General features: G+C 42.4%; 1 non-coding gene across 1 annotated transcript; it reads left to right on the plus strand.

Moving 5' to 3' along the window:
• The first annotated feature begins 1,385 nt into the window (after positions 1-1,385).
• Positions 1,386-1,523, plus strand: LOC119920012. The gene has a single exon (XR_005447783.1). It is a non-coding gene; the product is annotated as a small nucleolar RNA SNORA7 (small nucleolar RNA).
• The last annotated feature ends 20,450 nt before the right edge of the window (positions 1,524-21,973 follow it).

Consider the following 21,973-nt stretch of genomic DNA (forward strand, 5'->3'; position numbering starts at 1 on the left):
AGAAAACCAAAAGAGAAAAAGAAAATCAGTATTTCAGCATATAGATTTTTTTGAAACAAATTCCTTATCACACTCACTGATATTCTTATGAGGGGTTTGTGTAGGGGTATACATGTCTTCTAGCAGGTCTTCTGAGGATGATCCTCAATGAATTTTTCTAAATCACTATTCTGTTGTCCAGAGCACATTATTAAACTCAAGAAATTGAGAATCAGTGTGGCCATCACAGGCAGGTGGCAGAGTCGGGATTAGAAACCAGGTCCTCTTACTCCCAGATCTGTGTTGGTTCTATTAGGCCAGGCTGCATCTCAGCGTTTAGTATGTGCCGAGCACTATACTAAGGACACAGACACAGCCTCTATCCCACATGGGGCTCACAGTCTAAGTAGGAAAGAGAACGGGTAGTATTGAATCCCCATTTTACAGGTAAAGACAGTGAGGAACATAGAATTTAAAACATTGCCCAAGGTCACACAGCAAGCAAGTTGCAGATCCAGGATTAGAATCCACAGATGCCCAATCCCGTGTTCTTTCCACTGGGTCATGCCATTGGAGAATGAGCTACATTCCTGGAATTCCTCTATCAGAACGACTATGGAGGCAGAAATTTTCAGCATGTTCATCTCTCTGTTGCTGAGGCAGCAGCCTCGGACTCCAGTCCTGGCTATTATCAAAATGTTGCAGTCTGGAGCCAATCACTTCACTTCCCTGCTGCTCAGTGTTTTCAGATGCACTGAGGGCCACAGCTTTAATATCCCTCCCAGAAACAGGACTACGAAAGACTGAAGATGATTGTAAGTCATGTGGAAAATAGAAATTGTTGTACAACTGTTTTGTAATATAGAACAGGAACAAATCCAGTGAGAATAAGCCATTGGAACATGAGCCTATTGACCCTTTCCCTTGACGTCATTTGTGAGTTATAGGGATCTATAACATATATTACAATATCTGAAACTAGAAATAAGGGAAGATTCTGTAATTAGAAAGTTCTGAAGCAATAGAAGCAGCATGGCTCAGTGGAAAGAGCATGGGCTTTTGAGTCAGAAGTCGTGGGTTTGAATTCCGGCTCCGCCACGTCTTCTGTGTGACCTTGGGCAAGTCACTTAACTTCTCTGTGCCTCAGTTCCCTCATCTGTAAAATGGGGATTAAGACTGTGAGCCCCCCATGGGACAACCTGATCACCTTGTATCCCCCTCAGCACTTAGAACAGTGCTTTGCACATAGTAATGCTTAACAAATACCATTATTACCTATATTAATCATTTAAATAATACCATACTACATCATTTCCTCCTCAAATAGGGTTTTAATATTCCTTAATGTTGTAGCTGTGCTTACTCTTGTGGTCACCAGAAAATTAAAAGGTATGTAGTTCAGTTGACCCCTCTCAGGATCACATCTGAAGAGTTTCCAGTACTCTACCAGTCTCTGCTATGGGAGGGAGAGTCAAACAGAGACATACTCATTCCATTCTTAGCTTGGGCAGTGGCTAACAAGTGGAAGGCAATCTGCTACAAGTCAAAACTCACCCATGCTGGGCAGCAGCAGTATGGGAGAAAGTCGAGGGTGGAGACTCATATTTACTGAGCAGAAGGCGGCAATCGTAAGCCATGTCTGTATTTCTATAGATACACTTCCAGAAATATTGTAGATGGAGAGTGGGGCATTCTGGAAGAGTCATGTCCGTGGAGTCACTATGGCTCAGAGATGACTTGACAGCGTAAGACAAGTTCAGCTAAATCCTCAAAACCTGGAGTCTGGAAAAGGTCTACAATTTCTGTAAGATGTTAGTAAACAGAACACACACCAACTTAAAAAAGAACTTCAGCTCTTCAAATCAAGTAAATTTACCCAATGCAATGCTTTATTTGTGCTGTTATTGCTTCCTTTAGTAAAAAAAAAAACTGTCTCCCAATTAATTTACTAAGCAATAAATGAATACTTAAGGCTTAAGCTTTGTGCTTGGAAACTGAGAAACCAAGTGTCCTATCCAGCAAATTAGCAACCATTATGCACTGAAGGATGAAAACCCATAATTCCTTGTAGAGGTATCTTTGACCTGTCAAACTGAACATCCTTTCTCTTAAGATGATTAGGTGGAAAATTCATTGTCCAGGTGCTGGCTTTTTCCTTACTTAAAAAAAAAAAAGACAAATCACTAAGCTTACTGCTGCTATTGTGGTCTAATCACTGGTTTTCTCCAGTAAATGACAAAACTGCTCTCCCATCAGGGTAGCGGCAGTAGCATTCTTTCTTTCTTTCCACATGCACAATGCTAATTGTTCTCATATTCTGACAATAGAGAACCTCAGAGAGCCCAGCCTGGACTGAAATTGCATTGCTTGGACGGAAAAGTTAAGGCAGCCTTTCACAGTGACATTTCAGCTCTGACGTTAGTGGCAAGAACATTACAGTTAATCTGTTCAAACGGCTTGGAACTGGTAGTTCATTTTATGTTCTTGTGAAGAGGACCAATTGCTTGAAATCAGTGATATAAAGGTGCTTGCAAGGTAGAGGCAGATAGCCCCATTCTAGTATTGCTCATGGGCCACGGGAAAAAGTGGAGACCTTTGAACCGATAGCTAGTCAGCATGAAAAGAGCAAGATTTTTCCAAACTGCTGCTTGTCAGAATTGTTCTTGGTAACCTCTCCTGCTGGTTCCTTTACCATCATGGTAAAGCCGCAGGACTCCCCTGCTTCAAAGCCTTATTGAAGGTGCATCTTCTGCAAGAGGCCTTCCCTAAGCCCTTCTTTCCTCTTCTCCCTCTCCCTTCCGCATCACCCTGACTTGCTCCCATTATTCATCCCCCTCCCAGCTCCACAGCAGTTATCTACACATCCAGCACTTAGAACAGTGCCTGGAACATAGTAAGTGCTTAACAAATACCATTATAATTATAATAATACCTGTAATTTATTTATTTCCATTACTGTCTGCCTCCCTCTCTAGGCTGTAAGCTTGTCGTGGGCAGGAACGTGTCTGTTTATTGTTATATTGTACTGTCCCAAGCACTTAGTACAGTGATCTTCACAGTATAAGTGCTCAATAAATACAACTGAGTGAATGAATGAATGAATGAATTGAACTCAACAATCAGTGCTACGGAGAAAGAAATGGCTGTGGGAGTGAGGAAAAATTGAAACATGAGAGTCATGAATGGCATTAGAGTCATCTTTCTTTGAAGTAATCAAGGGTACTTTTCAGTTAAACTTTTTTCTTAATCATTTCCAAAAAACTGAAATTTTGGATGCTATATGAGGGAATATAGTATATGACTGTAATATTGCTTTATGGCCCTCTAGTGTGAACTTCCATAAATGAACATACCACACAAAAAAACATTAAGGGGAGTGGGGACATCATAACAAGTTTTCACTATAATTAAAGGAAGCATCATCATCATCATCAAATTTATTCATGTTGCTGTTAAATGGTTGCTTTATGAATGGCAGCTTCCTTATTTCTTAATCAGGGAAAGAAGCCAGAGTCTCTGGATGTGGTCTGCATATTACCTGATCCCAAGAGACAGCACTGCCAGCTATCTCTTGTTCAAGAGGGTGCCAGGTAAGGAAGGAAAGGGGTGAGCCGACATTTCTCCTACTACCCTCACAATTCTCCATCACTCGTCTGCTTCTGCTGTGTGACCTTGGGCAAGTCACTTAACTTTTCTGGCCTCAGTTCTCATCGGTAAAATGGGCATTATGACCATGAACCCCAAGGAGGACATGGACTGTGTCCAACTTGATTAACTTGTATTTCCCCAGCACTTAGAACAGTGCTTGGAGCATAGTAAGTGCTTAACAACTCCCCCTCCCCTCCCCACAGCACTGGTGCATATATGTACATGTTTATTATTCTATTAATTTTATTAATGATGTGTATATATCTATAATTACATTTATTTATATTGGTGCTATTGATGCCTGTCTACTTGTTTTGGTTTTTTGTTGTCTGTCTCCCCCTTTCTAGACTGTGAGCCCATTGTTGGGTAGGGATTGTCTCTATCTGTTCCCGAATCGTACTTTCCAAGCACTTAGTACAGTGCTCTGCACACAGTAAGCACTCAATAAATATGATTGAATGAATGAACGAACAAGTACCATAATTACTATTATTATCCTGCATCCACTGCCTAAGAAGTGAGCAAAGCTTTCTCTCCCATCTAGTTTTAAGAAAGTTCCTGTCCCTGTCTTCTCGGAGGTTAAACAGTCTGCAATCCTGCCTTTATGTAACATCTACAATGGCACTTCTAGTTATTTGAACTTTCAATCCTCTAAAACATAAATGGATCTTTGTACAGATTCATAAAATTAGGACATTTTCTGGAAATTTGATTAGGCATAAAATATAAATTTAGGAATTCTGTAATTCGGATGATTGTATTTCCATATAAAATAGCTGTATCTACATTTTCCTCTCTAGAACGAATGCATATATGCATGTGCTTGCATGACATTGTCTATACACATAAACACACATGCATGCAAACACGCACACTTGTCCAATACCTTTGAAATAGATACGACTGATGGGGAAATTCATTCCACAGTGCATGCGTGAGTGACAAGGCCAATACAGACCACACATTCCCAACCACATTGTGCACACTCAAAAGCGCTCCATTGCTATTGTTGTTATCTTGATGTTTGTGATATCTACAGCAATTTTCCTGGGCTTCCTAGTACAATGCAGCACAGCTCCCACATTTTGATTCATGGGGTGAAAAATAGATATATAACTTCTATGCCAATTGTATCAAAGGCATTTTTTGAGAACTTTCTATTTGCAGAGCTCTGTACTGAAACACTTGGGAGAGTTGGTAAACATAGAATTGGTACAGTAGAGGTGGTAAACGTGATGCCAGCCCTAGTATCTAGATTATGCCACTAAATTGCATAATTAGACACTGCCGAGGCTCGCTGTAAGGGTACAGGTTGTGTCTAGGTTGAGCATTTTAATTTTTTAATATAAGCATCCTTACTTAGAGTTTAGCGAGTACAAAATGCAGTCTTGCAGCATTTCTCGGAAAGCAAACCGATTATCCAAAACCAGGATATCCCATAGAACAGAGAAGCTTTGAAATATAAGGATTTTGTAAGTGTCTGAAAACATCTTGAATGTGTTTGCCCATGAAAATAATTTTTGAACCAGGGATTTAACTTACGGGCTCTGAGGTCTTCGGGTTGCTCAATTATTAATAAATTTAATTCTACTGAGAATTCAATAAGAGGAATAAAAGGTTTCAAGTAGAACCATTATTTAGTATGGTAGAAATGATAGGATGTGAAAGAGGGTGCAATTAAAGGCATACTAACAGGAAAATGAATCTTGGTTAGGAGGAGGTGGCTAATACTTCTATCTTGGAGTTTCTCCAAAATGGTCGAGAAGGATGTTTTTTAACTGGACTCAAAGGCTGCTGACAGCCTTTTGGCCTTGTTAGGAAAGGTCTTAGTAAGGTCTTACTGAATGGAAACTACCTTCAGTGTTCAAATATCAATCACTGGTATTTATTGAGTGCTTGCTGTATGCAGAGCATTGTACTGAACAAAACAGCACTTTGCCCTCAGGGGAAATTGTTTCATTAACCTCATATGGACCGACTGCCAGTCCTGTCATCATTGGTAGAAAGTAAGATGAAAGGTTGAGGAAAATCCAAAGTAGAGAGCAAAAAATGAAAGTTTCAAAGCAATTTCATCAGCTTTTGTAGTCTCAGCTTCGTATTGGTAGTTGACTTGCAATATTTACTGAGCACCTACTTCGTGCAGGGCACTATACTAGGCATTTGGGTGAGCACAATAATGCTAGTTATGGTCTCTGACCTCAAGAAGTTCATAATCTAGTGGGGAAGACAGACATTCAGATATTTTACTAGTTAGAGGAAGAATAGAAATATTTTATTTGTATGAGCGAGTGCTTGGATAATACAGTATGTTCAAAAGCGCTACAGGTGGTGGTGGAGGAGCTGCAGAGGACACACACAGGAAACGGAGGACATGTGGAATCAATCAATCAATCATATTTATTGAGCGCTTACTGTGTGCAGAGCACCGTACTAAGCGCTTGGGAAGTACAAGTCGACAACACATAGAGACAGTCTCTACCCAACAGCGGGCTCACAGTCTAGAAGAGGGAGATAGAGAACAAAACAAAACATACTAACAAAATAAAATAAATAGAATAGATATGTACAAGATAAATAAATAAATAAATAGAGTAATAAATATGTACAAACACATATACAGGTGCTGTGGGGAAGGGAAGGAGGTAAGATGGGGAGGATGGAGAGGGGGACGAGGGGAAGAGGAAGGAAGGGGCTCAGTCTGGAAAGGCCTCACAGAGGAGATGTAGAGACACGAAGAAGATTTGGTGGCCATGCCTAGGAGACACAAAGGAGACAGAGAGGACAACACAGAGGAGATGTAGAAGAGACAAGGCGGAGACATGGAGGAGATGCCTTAGAGGAGATGACATGGGGAAGACGACACAGGGGAGACATTGAAGAGATGTCGGGGAGGAGTCGAGGAGCTGGGGAGGAAACATAGAAGAACAATGTCCTGGGCCCTGAAATCACACTCTCTTCCCAGCTTTGGCACAATTCCAAAGAGTGTGTGAGATGGAATAGAGGATGGGAAGGAGTCAGGAAATGGCATGTTTATGTGTAGCTATTTCACAGGCCTGAATGTGGCCTCAGGAAATGCTTAATGACGACCACTGAATAGGTCGCCGATATGTTTCCGGGAGGCTCCGTGAAAAGGCTCCGCAGCTGCTGAGAAAAGAGCCTGCCTGCAGAGGTCAAACAGGCCACTGCCAGAAATAACTTCTAAGTGTGCTGAGCTTTACATCTGAGTTCTGACAGATTCTGCATTTTGAGACCTCCCCTTTGTAACTGATATTTCATAAATAGCTGAATTAATATTCATGATGCCTCTTTTATCAATTCACTGACTGGTGAATACATCAATAATTGTTCATTAATGATCTGAGTCAATTCATTTTACTTTATGTCTGTATAACTATTTCTGGCCATTCTCTTTGAAAAATTTCAGAAATATCTAAGAACATTTTTATGTTGACAGAAATTAGACTTACCAGGCATAACATGTTTAACTTGAATGGCAATGAGAATAATTGATTAGTTTTTATCTCTAGCTCTCTATCCCCAAGGAAGTAAAAATCATGGGTGGAATTTTTGTTTTGCTCTAGGAAACCCAATTAATTTATTTAGGCAAAAAGTGGATCATTGTTAACGGTCCCACTTATGAACTGTGAACTGTCTATTTAGCAAAGGTGAGTCATAGTATTCAGGAATGAGTTTAAAATCTTGATTTTAAAGAACTTAATCACACTCTGCAACCTACAGACAATTCAGAAAATGAGTAAACTCTCTTACAATCCTTCAACCTTCTCTCGCCTCACCCCCACAAAAAACCCCAAAACATTTTCAAGAATGCTAGAAATCAGGAAATGCAATTCCTTTGGTAACTATAACCTTGGTGTTTTAGAAGGTTTGATCAAGATTAAAAAATGGGTGGTTTAGAATTAGGTCAAGAATGAACAGCTCAAGGTTCCCGAAGGGTAGAGCCCCAGATCAATCCCTGGGCTTTGCTGCCGGCTCAGTGGAAAGACCATGGGCTTTGGATTCAGGGGTCATGGGTTCAAATCCCAGCTCTGCCAATTGTCAGCTGTGTGACTTTGGGCAAGTCACTTAACTTCTCTGTGCCTCAGTTCCCTCATCTGTAAAATGGGGATTAAGACTGTGAGCCCCCTGTGGGACAACCTGATCTCCTTCCCCCCCAGTGCTTAGAACAGTGCTTTGTACATAGTAAGTGCTTAATAAGTGCCACTATTATTATTATTATTATTATATTCACTCACAGGGAGACTATTTTCCCATTATCCTCTATTTCTCCTTAGCTCCTAATGGACTATTTTCCATGGAGTTGTAACTTGAAATGGTGGATCATGGGCCAATTTAGTTAAGAAGGGACAATAATACTTTTCCATGCTGCTTGGTTAGGATTCAATAAGTGACTTACGATTTAAAGGAAAAAACACAATTAAGTATCCATTGATCTATTTGGAAGGCTTAGGAGAAGTCAGGAGCTCATAATTAATCAAATGAATGCCCTTTCCTGGTCATCACAAATCAAAATTGGGCACTTGAATAAAAAAACCCAAAAAACTGCAGAACTGGCCTGTCTTTAAAGGGACCAAAGAGATGGGATTTTTATGTATTTAACAATTGAGGATTTTGCTACTGGTGCTACAGAGAAGCAGCATGGCCTAGCAGCAAGAGCATGGGCTTGGGAGTCGGAGAGCTTGACTCCACCACTCGCCTGCTGTGTTACCTTGGGCAAGTCATTTAACTTCTCTGTGTCTGTTACCTCATCTGTAAAATGGGGATTAAAATTGTGAATCCCAAGTGGAGCAACCTGATTACCTTATATCTACCCTGGCACTTTAACAGTGCTTGGCACATAGTAACTGCTTAACAAATACCATTACTATTTATTACATCACAATTCAGCATCCTAGGCAGAAACAGCATTTGGGATTCCTTTTCTGTGAAATTGCATGTCCACGGAACTTCTGGAGGACTAGACTGTATGGTCCTTCATTCATTCAATCGTATTTATTGAGCATTTATTGTGTGCAGCACTGTACTAAGTGCTTGGGAAGTACAAGGTGACAACATATAGAGACGGTCCCTACCCAACAACAGGCTCACAGTCTAGAAGGGGGAGACAGACAACAAAACAAAACATGTGGACAGGTGTCAAGTCGCCCGAACAAATAGAATTAAAGCTAAATGCACATCATTAACAAAATAGAGTAATAAATCTGTACAAACATATATACAGGTGCTGTGGGGAGGGGAAGGAGGTAGGGTGGGGGGGATGGGGAAGAGGAGAGGAAAAAGGGGGCTCAGTCTGGGAAGACCTCTTGGAGGAGGTGAGCTCTCAGTAGGGGAGGTGAGCTCTCAGTAGGAGCGCAGGGAGTGTGTCTACCAACCCTATTGTACTGTATTCTCCCAGGCACTTTGTGCAGTGCCTTGCCTCCAGTAAGTGTTCACTAAATACTATTAACTGACCGATACTGATAATACTGAGTCTGATGGATGGACAGAAAAAGCCTTCCCTCTCACCTCGCAACCAGTCTGCCTGAGTGGAAAACCCATCCATAGGAACCCTATGCGGGATTACTGGCACAACATGAAGGGCATGTCTAACAACTATTCTGTCCATCAGGAGAAAGAGCTGATACCACAGACAAAAACTAAAGCTGGGGGATCTTCATCATCCTCTCCCAGCCAATACAGGGCAGAGTGCTCTTATTAAAGTGATTAGCTCTTAACAACATGCTCGCTGTTTGCAGATCAAACATTCAATCAGTCAGTGATGTTTAGCAGATCAAACATTCAGTCAGTGATGTTTATTTTGTGCTTACTGTGTACAGAGCACTGTACTAGGCATTTGGAGAGGTGGTAAGTTGATAAGCGCTTAGTACAGTGCTCTGCACACAATAAGCACTCAATAAATACGATTGAATGAATGGTAGAGATGGTGCTGCTCCTGAATCTCTCATCTCACTTTTAAGAGAAATGTTTTTCAATTAATTGTATATATTGCGTGCTTACCTATACTAAGCGTTTGGGAGACTACAATATAACAGAGTTGGTAGACATGTTCCCTGCCCAAAATGAGTTTACAGTTTAGAGTTTTACCGTTCTCATCATTATCAACAGTCATTCTTTTCTCCCTCTACACTCATTCACTCCCTTGGGGAACTCAACTGTTCACATGGCTTCAGCATCTACCTCTGCTCAAGAGTCCTATTTCCTCTTGCCGTGTGGATATTTTCGCCTGATGGTTCTACAGCACCAATATATCCAGAATGAACTGAATTCTTCATCTTTCTTCCTCATTCCAACCCTCTTGACCGGTTACCAGAAATCTTGGGTTCACCTTTGACCCCTCAGTCATTCAGCTCATGCATCCTATCAACTTTCTCAAAACATTTCTTAGATTCTTCCTTTCCCTCATTCATTCATTCAACCATATTTATTGAGCGCTTACTGCATGCAGAGCACTGTACTAAGGACTTGGAAAATAGAATTCAGCAATAGAGATATTCCCTGCCCACAATGGGCTTACAGTCTAGAAGGGGGGAGACAGACATCAAAACAAGTATATAGACATCTATAATATCAATATAGCGTTATAGATATATATACATCAAAGCAAGTAAACAGTCATTAAGTTAAATAAATAGAATTAAAGATATGTACGTATGTACACAAGTGCTGTGGGGCAAGGGAGTAGGGAAAAGGGAGCAAATCGGGACATTGGGGAGCGGGGGAAGCTGGGGAAGAGGGGGGTGTAGTCTGGGAAGGCCTCTTCGAGGTGAGCCTTCTTTAAGGTTTTGAAGGGGAGAAGTGTGATTGGCAGATTTGAGGGGGGATGGTGAAGCAGCGTGGCTCAGTGGAAAGAGCAAGGGCTTTGGAGTCAGAGGTCATGGGTTCAACTCCCTGCTCCGCCAGTTGTCAGCTGTGTGACTTTGGGCAAGTCATTTCACTTCTCTGTGCCTCAGTTCCCTCATCTGTAAAATGGGGATTAAGACTGTGAGCCCCCAGTGGGAAAACCTGATAATCTTGTAACCTCTCCAGCACTTAGAACAGTGCTTTGCACATAGTAAGTGCTTAACAAATACCATTATTATTATTATTATTCCAGGCCAGGGGTAGGACTTGGGCCAAGTGTCGATGGCAGGACAAGTGAGAACAAGGCACAGTGAGAAGTTTAGCATCAGAGGAGTGGAGTGTGCAGGCTGGGATGTAGAAGGAGAGAAGGGAGGTGAGATATGAGGGGCAAGGTGATGGAAAGCTTTGAAGACAGGAATGAGGAGTTTTTGCTTGATACCGAGGTTGATAGGCAGCCACTGGTGACACATCCAGAATGTTTCTGTAGAAAGATAATCCGGGAAGCAGAGTGAAGTACAGATTGAAGTGGGGAGAGACAGGAGTTTGGAAGGTCAGAAAGGATGCAGTAATCCAGATGGGACAGGTTAAGTGATTGTACTCATGTGGTAGCGGTTTGGTTGGAGAGAAAAAGGAGGATCTTGGCAATGTTGTGAAGGTGAGAATGGCAGGTTTTGGAGACAGATTGGATATTTTGGGTGAATGAAACAGTGGAGTCAAGGATGACACCAAGGTTGCAGGCTTGTGAGGCAGGAAGGATGGTTGTGCCGTCTTCAGTGATGGGAAAGTCAGGGAGAGGACAGGGTTTGGGAGGGAAGATAAGGAACTCTGTTTTGGACTTGTTGAGTTTTAGGTGGCTGGAGGCCATCCAAGTAGAGATGTCCTGAAGGCAGAGGTGATTCGAGCCTGGAGGGAGGGAAAGAGAACAGGGGAGGAGATACAGATTTGGGTATGATCCGTGTGGAGATGATAGTTGAAGCCAAGACTCCAGCTAAACAGTCACCATGATGGTTCAAACACTAGTTGTATCACAGTTAGAATATGGTACCAAACTCCTCTGTTCTTCCTACTTCCAGCCCACACTCCTCATGGCTGTACAGATCTTCATCTTGAAACATCGCTCGGCAAAAGGCCGCCCTCTCCTCAAAACCCTCAGTCATTGCCCACAGACCTCTGTATCAAATAAAACTCCTTACTTTCAGTTTCAAGACTCTTCCCCTCAAATTTGGCCCTTTGCCATTGATCCCCCTCAGGCTTTTAGGTGTTCTTTTTCTCAGTTCCAACTCCTCCCTGTACCCCATCCTGAGGTCAGTGACTTTTGTTATCTGGTTCATCATATTATCTCCAAGGTTCTCTCTCCCATCAAATGAAGCAGCATGGAATAGTGGATACAGCATGGGCCAGGAGTCAAAAGGTCATGGGTTCTAATCCCGGCTCCACCACCTGTCTGCTGAGGAACCGCTTCACCATTGAAGAATGAGAGGAAACCTGAAGTGGAGACGTCTCCGATCCCAAACCACAAAGTAATCGTCAGTGTGCCTTGCGTCCTTCATTCTCACAAACCTCCCCTTTCCGGGAAACGTTTGCCGAATGGTCCAAATCGGCATCAAGACCAGGAACCCTATTCAGAAAGACTAGACTTTTTCAGACTTTGCCAACTCGGCATATGTAGACCTCAAATTGGCTGAAAAAGGAAGGCAGTATTAAGCTTTGGTTCAAAAGGAGTCGTCCAAGGATTTGGAACCATTTTTGTACTGGGCCGAGGAAAGATGAATTATTGAATGTATTCAGGGCTCCTTTCCACTGGCTCACCTTCTGTACATATTTATTACTCTATTTATTTATTTATTTTACTTGTACCTATCTATTCTATTTATTTTATTTTGTTACTATGTTTGGTTTTGTTCTCTGTCTCCCCCTTCTAGACTGTGAGCCCACTGTTGGGTAGGGACTGTCTCTATATGTTGCCAGCTTGTACTTCCCAAGCGCTTAGTACAGTGCTCTGCACACAGTAAGCGCTCAATAAATACGATTGATTGATTGATTGCTGTGTGAACTTGGACAAGTCATTTCACTTCTCTGTGCCTCAGCTCCCTCATCTGTAAAATGGGAATTGAGATTGTGAGCTGCATGTGGTAAAGGGACTATATCCAACTCAATTTGCTTGTATATATGTTTGTACATATTTATTACTCTATTTATTTGACTTGTACATATCTATTCTATTTATTTTATTTTGTTAATATGTTTGGTTTTGTTCTCTGTCTCCCCCTTCTAGACTGTGAGCCCACTGTTGGGTAGGGACCGTCTCTATATGTTGCCAACTTGTACATCCCAAGCACTTAGTACAATGCTCTGCACATGGTAAGTGCTCAATAAATATGATTGATTGATTGATTGTAACCACTAACCAGCCCAGCACTTAGTACAGTGCCTGGCACAAAGTAAATGCTTAAATACCATCATCATTATTACTGCTTCTCAGCCCTCTCCACCTTCAAAACCCTCTTAAAATCCCACTTATTTTTTCTGTTTTGATAGTATTTTTAAGTGCTTAGTATGTGCCAAGCACCATATTAACTACTGGGGTTGATACAAGGTAAGTAGGTTGGACGCAGTCCATGTTTCACCTGGGGCTCACAGTCTTAATCCCTATTTTACAGATGAGGGAACTGAGGCCCAGAAAAGCGAAGTGACTTGTCCAAGGTCACACCACAAGACAAGTGGCAGAGTGGGGATGAGAACCCATGTCCTTCTGACTCCTAGGCCCATGGTTTATCCAGAGAAGCAGCGTGGCTCAGTGGAAAGAGCATGGGCTTTGGAGTCAGTGGTCATGGGTTCAAATCCCAGCTGTGCCAATTGTCAACTGTATGACTTTGGGCAAGTCACTTGACTTCTCTGGGCCTCAGTTCCCTCATCTGTAAAATGGGGATTGACTGTGAGCCCACTGCGGGACAACCTGATCACCTTGTATCCCCCCAGCGCTTAGAACAGTGCTTTGCACAAAGTAAGCGCTAAATCAAATGCCATTATTATTATTATTATTATTATGCCATGCTGCATCTCTTCTAGCAAGTCTTCAATGACTCTTATACACACCTCGAGGGCCATCAACTCAGCACCTGCATCTTGCCTCTACATTTCTATTCATATCTGTCCTCAGCAACTGTGTGTACAAATTTCAATTTAAAAGCAGCATGGCCTAGTGGATAAAGCACAGGCCATGGGAGTCAGAAGGACCAGAGTTCAACTCTCGACTCTGTCACCTGTCTGCTGTGTAACCTAGGGCAAGTCCCTCCCATTTCTATCTAAACCAGAGCTTAGTACAGTGCCTGGCACATAGTAAGTGCTTAACAAATACCAAAAAAACCCAAAACCAATTGGGCCTTCAATTAATTTATCCAGACTTCATAGTTTGTAAATCTCTTTATGCCTGTCTCCCTTATTACAATGTTGCTTGTGTTGTTCCTCCCATGTGCTTAGAACAGTGCACTGCATTCAGTAGGCACTCATTACAAACCAGTAAAACAACTGTGACTACTGATACTGAGCATTTACACAATACAAAGCACTCCTGGTTCTCCTCTTATCTCTCCGGTCATTCTTTCTCAGTCTCTTTTGCAGGCTCCTCCTCCCCCCTCCCATCCTCTTACTGTGGGGGTTCCCCAAGGTTCAGTGCTTGGTCCCCTTCTGTTCTAAATCTACACGCACTCCCTTGGTGACCTCATTCGCTCCCACGGCTTCAACTATCATCTCTACGCTGATGACACCCAGATCTACATCTCTGCCCCTGCTCTCTCCCCCTCTCTCCAGGCTCGCATCTCCTCCTGCCTTCAGGACATCTCCATCTGGATGTCTGCCCGCCACCTAAAGCTCAACATGTCGAAGACTGAACTCCTTGTCTTCCCTCCCAAACCTTGTCCTCTCCCTGACTTTCCCATCTCTGTTGACAGCACTACCATCCTTCCCGTCTCACAAGCCCGCAACCTTGGTGTCATCCTCGACTCCGCTCTCTCATTCACCCCTCACATCCAAGCCGTCACCAAAACCTGCCGGTCTCAGCTCCACAACATTGCCAGGATCCTCCCTTTCCTCTCCATCCATACTGCTACCCTGCTCATTCAAGCTCTCATCCTATCCCGTCTGGACTACTGCATCAGCCTTCTCTCTGATCTCCCATCCTCATGTCTCTCTCCACTTCAATCCATACTTCATGCTGCTGCCCGGATTATCTTTGTCCAGAAATGCTCTGGGCATATTACTCCCCTCCTCAAAAATCTCCAGTTGCTGCCAGTCAACCTATGCGTCAAGCAAAAACTCCTCACTCTCGGCTTCAAGGCTGTCCATCACCTCGCCCCCTCCTACCTCACCTCCCTTATCTCCTTCTACAGCCCAGCCCGCACCTTCCGCTCCTCCGCCGCTAATCTCCTCACCGTACCTCTTTCTCGCCTGTCCCACCATTGACCCCCGGCCCACATCATCCCCCGGGCTTGGAATGCCCTCCCTCTGCCCATCCGCCAAGCTAGCTCTCTTCCTCCCTTCAAGGCCCTGCTGAGAGCTCACCTCCTCCGGGAGGCCTTCCCAGACTGAGCCCCTTCCTTCCTCTCCCCCCTCGTCCCCCTCTCCATCCCCCCCATCTTACCTCCTTCCCTTCCCCACAGCACCTGTATATATGTATATATGTTTGTACATATTTATTACTCTATTTATTTTACTTGTACATATTTATTCTATTTATTTTATTTTGTTAGTATGTTTGGTTTTGTTCTCTGTCTCCCCCCTTTTAGACTGTGAGCCCACTGTTGGGTAGGGACTGTCTCTATATGTTGCCAATTTGTACTTCCCAAGTGCTTAGTACAGTGCTCTGCACATAGTAAGCGCTCAATAAATATGATTGATGATGATGATGATGATTTAGACAACCAAAGAAATCTAGGGGAAACCCTTACCTTCCAGAGATTTATAATCAAATATGGAGAAAAGATGACATAGAGGAACAAATAGATCATATTCAAGAACATGCAAATTTGTAGAAAGAACAATGCCAGCTCCATTGTATTGTTCTCTCCCAAGTGCTTAGTACAGTGTTCTGCACACCATCTATGTTCAATCAATTGTATTTATTGAGACCTTACTGCGGACAGAGTATTCGTTCATTCACTCATTCAATCATATTTATTAAGTGCTTATTGTGTGTAAAGCACCGTACTAAGAGCTTGGGAAAGTACAGTACAACAGTAAACAGTGACATTCCCTGCCCACAACTAGTTCACAGTCTAGAGTGGAGGAGACATACATCAATACAAATAAATAAAATTACAGATATATATATATATATATATATAAGTGCTGTGGGGCTGGGGGGAGAACAATCGGGGCAAGTCAGGGTGACACAGGAGGGAGTGGGAGGTGAGGAAAAGTGGGGCTTAGTCTGGGAAGGCTCTTGGAGGAGATGTGCCTTCAATAAGACTTTGAAGGCGGGGAGAATAATTGTCAGATTGGAGGAGGGAGGCCAAAGGCAGGACATGGGCCAGGGGTTGGCAGTGAAACAGGTGAGATCGGGGCACATTGAGAAGGTTAGCACCAAAGGAGCCAAGTGTTAGAGCTGGATTGTAGAAGGAGAGAAGTGAGGTGTTGTAGGAAGGTGCAAGGTGATGGAATGTTCTAAAGTCAATGTTGAGGATTTTTTGTTGGACATGGAGGCGGATGGGCAACCACTGGAGATTTTTGAGGAGAGGGGTTACATGTCTCGAATGTCTTTAAAGAAAAATGATGCAGGCAGCAGAGTGAAGTATGGACTGGAGTGGGGAGTCAGCAAGGAGGCTGATGCAGTAATCTAGGCATGATAGGATGAGTGACTGAGTAACATAAGAACACTGTACTAAGCTCTTGAGAGGGTACAATATAACAGAACTGATAGGCATCTTTCCAACCAGCAATAAGCTTACAGTCTAGGGGATACCATTGATTAATTAAGTTGACCAAAGCATTGAGAACCAAAATACAAACCTAAATCCCTAAGAATACTGAAGTGAACTGAAGCTGTGGCAGGCCTGGAATGAAGTAATTTCAGCCATCCTAAGTGGACAGGGGAGAACAAATTGAATTTCTTCTAAAAGCTGAATGGAAAGTCAGTTAACAGATATCAAAGAGATGTGTGTGAGGGGAAATGAGCTGATGCATGAGAAGGGTAATGCCTCAAATTGAGCAAAAATGCCAAGTCGGGGCTTTCTGGCATAATATCACAATGGCCAAATGCTGGAGTATGTTGTAAGCACCTCTTCTAGGGCATATGTTCCTTGTGGGCACTAAACATGTCTACAATTCTGCTATATTGTATTCCCCCCGAGGTGCTTAGTACAATGTTCTGCATACAATAAATGTTCAATGAATATGATTGATTGACTGTAATGTAAAGGGGACAAGAGATCATGTGTGTGGAGAAAATGGATCAGCCTTTGTGGGATTTTTGGAAACCTGACATGAGGAACAAGATGGAGACAATGCAGAAACAGTACAGTGACTGATAAGGGAGATGATGACTGTCTGCTGTACCAAGAAAACATGGGAAAAGAGAGAAAACCTGTTTAGAAGAGACAGAAGGGAGAGGTTCCAGGAGTTTTGAAAAATATAAAGTCAGGGCTCATCGGGAGGGGAAAAAATATATGCAAATTAATAAGGAATGACTTACTAATAGTCGCACAATCAGTGGAATTTCAAATCTTTGGGGTTCAGTTTCTGAACTCTTTGGAAAATCCATATGGAGGAACTATTTTAGAAAATATTTGAGATTAAAGCCTCTTGACTAATCAGAGGAATCTAATAGAGGATTAGGAAACAATCAAGTGGTTGAGTAGAAAAGACTGGGGGTGTGTGGGGGGGGGGGTGAGAGAGAGAGAGAGAGAGAGAGAGAGAGAAGAGAGAGAGGCACAGAGTTCAAGAATAAAGGATATGTTTCATCTCACAAGAGTTAGAGGGGCTTTTTGGTGTTGGCACATGGAATCATCACAGAAGGTTTTGTTTTCAGTTTTATTTTCTTTGACCAAAATGGAATGCTGCAAAATTAAAATTATACTTTGCCTTATTTTATATGAAAAATATTTCATTTTATGTAATTGCAAATGAAACTTTTGTCTCCCTCCTATTCCATTTCCTCAGGATGCAGTCACACGTTTCAATTTCTACCAGGTCTTTTTTTTTCCCTCTTCAGCAATATACCTATGGGGTAGAAAATGGATAGCTTTGGCCAAGGCCTGCTATCCAAAACTGCACACTCCACTTCTACATGGCTTGTTGGCTAATGGGAAGCAGCATGATCTAGATCATTCAATCATTCATTCAATCAATCATATTTATTGAGTGCTTACAATGTGCAGAACACTGTACTAAGCACTTGGGAGAGTACAATGCTTAGAACAGTGCTTTACGCATAGTAAGCACTTAATACCATTATTATTATTATAATAAACAGTCACATTCCCTGCCCACGATGAGCTTACAGTCTAGAATAGGGAAGACAGACATCAATACAATTAAATTACAGATATGTATGTACATAAGTGCTGTGGGGCTGAGAGGGGGGAAGAGCAAAGGAAGCAAGTCAGGGTGATGCAAAAAGGTATGGGAGATGAGGAAAAGAGGTGCTTAGCCTGGGAAGGAGATGTGTTTTGGAGGAGATGTGTCTTCAATAAGTGGGGGAGAGTAAGATTTGAGCTTGAGATTAGTCAGATTTGAGAAGTAAGGGTGTTTCAGGCCTGATTCAGGACATGGGCTAGGGGTAGGTGGCAAGATAGAAAGATCGAGGCACAGTGAGAAGGCTAGCACTAGAGGAGTGAAGAGTACGGGCTGGGTTGTAGAAGGAGAGAAGTGAGGTGAGGTAGGAAGGGGCAAGGTGGTGGACTGCTTTAAAGACAATGGTGAGGAGTTTTTGGTTTGATATGGAGGTGTATGGGCAACCACTGGAGTTTTTTGAGGAGTGGGGTGACATGTCGAATGTTTTTGTAGAAAAATCATCCTAACAGTGGAGTGATTTATGGACTGAAGTGAGGAGAGACAGGAGGCTGAGAAATCAACAAGCAAACTGATGTAGTAATCCAGGCAGGATAAGATGAATGATTACATTAATGTGGTAGTAGTTTGGTTGGAGAGGAAAGAGCAGATTTTATTTATGTTGTGAAGTCGGGACTGACGGGATTTAGTGATGGATTGAATATGTGAGTTGAATGAGAGGCAGGAGTCAAGAAAGATAACGCTAAGGTTATGGGTTTGTGAGACAGGAAGGACTTTGGTGCTGTGCTGTCTACAGTGATGGGAAAGTCAGGGGGAGGACAGGGTTTGGGTGGGATGATAAGGAGCTCCATTTTGTACATCTTGACAAATCCAATGGCTTCTACTCCATCCTAGTCCTCCTCAACCTCTGAACTGCCTTTGACACTGTGGACCACCTCCTTCTCTGGGAAATGTTATTCAATCTTGGCTTCGCTGACTCTGTACTTTCCTGGTTCTCCTCATCTCTCTGTCCATTCATTCTCAGGCTCCTTTACGAGCTCCTCCTCTGCCTTCCACCTCCTAACCGTGGGGGTCCTTCAAGGTTTGGTTCCGGGTCCCAGTCTATTCTCCATCTACAACCACTCTCTTGGAGAACTCATTCACTCCCGCGGCTTCAACTACCACCTATAGGCGGATGACACTCATATCTATGTCACCTGCCTTGATCTCCCTCCCTCTCTCCAGTCGCACATCTCCTCCTGCCTTCAAGACATCTCTACTTGGATGTCCCCCTGTCACCTCAAACTTAACATACCCAGTGGACAGAGCATGGGCCTTGAGTTCAACTACCTGGGTTGTAATCCTGGCTCCACCACTTCCTTGCTGGGTGACCTTGGGCAAATCACTTAACTTCTCTGTGCCAGAGTTCCCTCATCTGTATAATAGGAATTCAATACTTCTCCCTCCTACCTGGACTGTGAGCCCCATGTGGGACCTGTTAATCTTGTACCTACCCTAGCATTTAGAACAGTGCTTGGCACATGGTAAGTACTTAATGCCACAATTATTATTGTTATCATTGCTAATAATAGCAACAATAATAATAATATTTGTTAAGCCCTGACTAGGTACCAAACACTGTACTAAGACTGGGGTAAGCACAGGATGATCAGAGGAGACAAATTCCCTGTCCCACGTGGTGTACTCAGTCTAAAAGGGAGGGAACAGACACAGGTATTGAATCTCCATTTTACAGATGAGGAAACTGATATCCTGAGAAGTCAAGTGATTTACCTTAGGCCACACAGAAGGCAAGTGGTAGAACCCACATTCCCTGACACCCAGGCCTGTACTCTGAAGAGTTGGGTAGTTTTAGGACTCAACCTAACAGGTCAGCTGCTTTGTTTAAGCATGAAATACAGGATTCATGCCTCCTAGATTTACCTGAAGTCATTTCAATCAATCAATTGAATTTATTGAGTGCTTAGTGTAGGTATGGAGCACCGTTCTAATTTCATTGGAAAGTACAGTTCAATAGAGGTGGGAGACATGATCCCTGCCTTCATGGAGCTAACACTCTATCTTACAATTTAGTCACACTGTCTCCTTGGCCTTCCTGATTGCTGCTATTGCTCGGGGCATTTTTCAGATTCATCCATACCCGCCATTTATATCTTAGCACCCCATTTAGGTAGTGCTTCTCTGGACTGCCTTCTGCCCGAAATAACCTAACTTGAAATTGATAAATGGAAAAGGAAAACCTCGCCTTGCCTGGATGACTCCAAACTTAAAGAAAAGGTAGGTTCAGAGCCAAGTGATTCAGCTTTACTCTGGAGAATGAGTGATCCATAAAGTAATTGTCTGCTCCATTTTTCCTGCATAGAATTCACCTTAGAGATAATTACAAATTAGTTTAGACCAAGTTACCCATCTTCTGAAGGTGATACTGGAAATCCAGCTTTCATCTTTGATCTGGGCAGGGAGCATATCTGTTTATTGTTGCATTGTACTCTCCCAAGTGCTTAGTACAGTTCTCCGCACATAGTAAGTGCCCAATATAAAAGATTGAATGAATCTGTTTTTTAAAAATATTACTCTCAAACAGCTCAAATCTCAAATCATTGGATCATAAAAAAGATGAGGAAAATTTTATTCAAAACCCCCAGTGCCTCCTTTTATGGGGCTACCAAACTGCTATTACTCTTTGGGGGCTACTCTCATCTTGAATTTTGACCCTTGGTCATTCTCTGTCCCTTAAACATTAAAAAAGTATATGTCTCTACACTTGTCAATGTGACACATGCTATTTTTTATGGTTGTTGTTAATCACTTTGTGCCAGGAAGCAGTAATTACAAACTAATCAAGTAGAAGACAGTACCTGTCCCAAATGGGGGTCACAGTCTGAATCCCCATTTTACAGATGAGGTAACAGACACAGAGAAGGTCACACAGTAGACAAGCAGAGGAGTCAGGATTAGAACGCAGGTCCTTCTGAAGTCAGGCCCGTGCTCTATCCACTAGACCATGCTGCTTCTCATTTCAACCCACAAACATCAAAAGCATAGTAACTGTAAGGTGTAACTTCATCCTGAAAAGATCCTAAAGAATCCCCCTCAAAATGCATATTTGGAAATGACTAATTCAACCAAATTTTAAGCATTTCCACCAGTTTGGATGAGTTAAAGAGAAGCCTCTAGCGGGATTTCATAGCTTAAATGTTCACTCTTCCTTCAAGAAACCTTTACACTCTGAACAGAAGGAAAGTTGATTTTTCAAAAGGTGAAAGGAAGACCAAATGAAGATGGCAGGCTATAAATTGATCAATTAAATCATTAAGAAATACAATTTGTCCCAGTAAACTAAGCAGTGTAGAGTAGTTGAGTGGCTGGAATCCATAGATCAACCTGTGTAATATTAAGACATTGACCTGGCTTTTACCTATCCTTTTAACAGATTAACAAAGACATGGCAAGAAGCTCAGTAATGTTTCTTCAGGCTTCCAGCTGGGGTTGATTACAGGCTACAGGCTAATGTGGTAATGTATTGCTCCAGTACAACAGTGTAACTTGAGAATACTCACAATACAAATCTCCCACCTTCTGCCTTCTAAATAAACCCTGACATGAAGAACCCCCTTCATTTTCTTGTGACTTTGACCTTTAATAATTCTCCAAATTAATTATCTGACGGATACGGGGTCATCTGCTATAGGGCTCGCTAAATTGTGGGTTTTGAGCTGGGGAAATCTTTCACACACAGACTATTAAAAACACCCAGAACCGCTAACTGCTCATTCTGATGTTTATGTGGAAAATCTATTCAGTGGAGAGAGAACTTGTCACTATATCTCAAAACATGACCTCTGATAGGATCATGGGATTTAAACAATAGTAAGGAGATTACATGGAAATTAGACTAGAGTGGCCTACTGAATTACTGAGGACCAGGAAGCAGTGTCAAATGTGCGGTTGTTATTACTGCTGGAGTTATTTCTATGGGAAG

The sequence above is a fragment of the Tachyglossus aculeatus genome, chromosome X1, assembly GCF_015852505.1.
Source record: "Tachyglossus aculeatus isolate mTacAcu1 chromosome X1, mTacAcu1.pri, whole genome shotgun sequence".
NCBI lineage: Eukaryota > Metazoa > Chordata > Mammalia > Monotremata > Tachyglossidae > Tachyglossus > Tachyglossus aculeatus.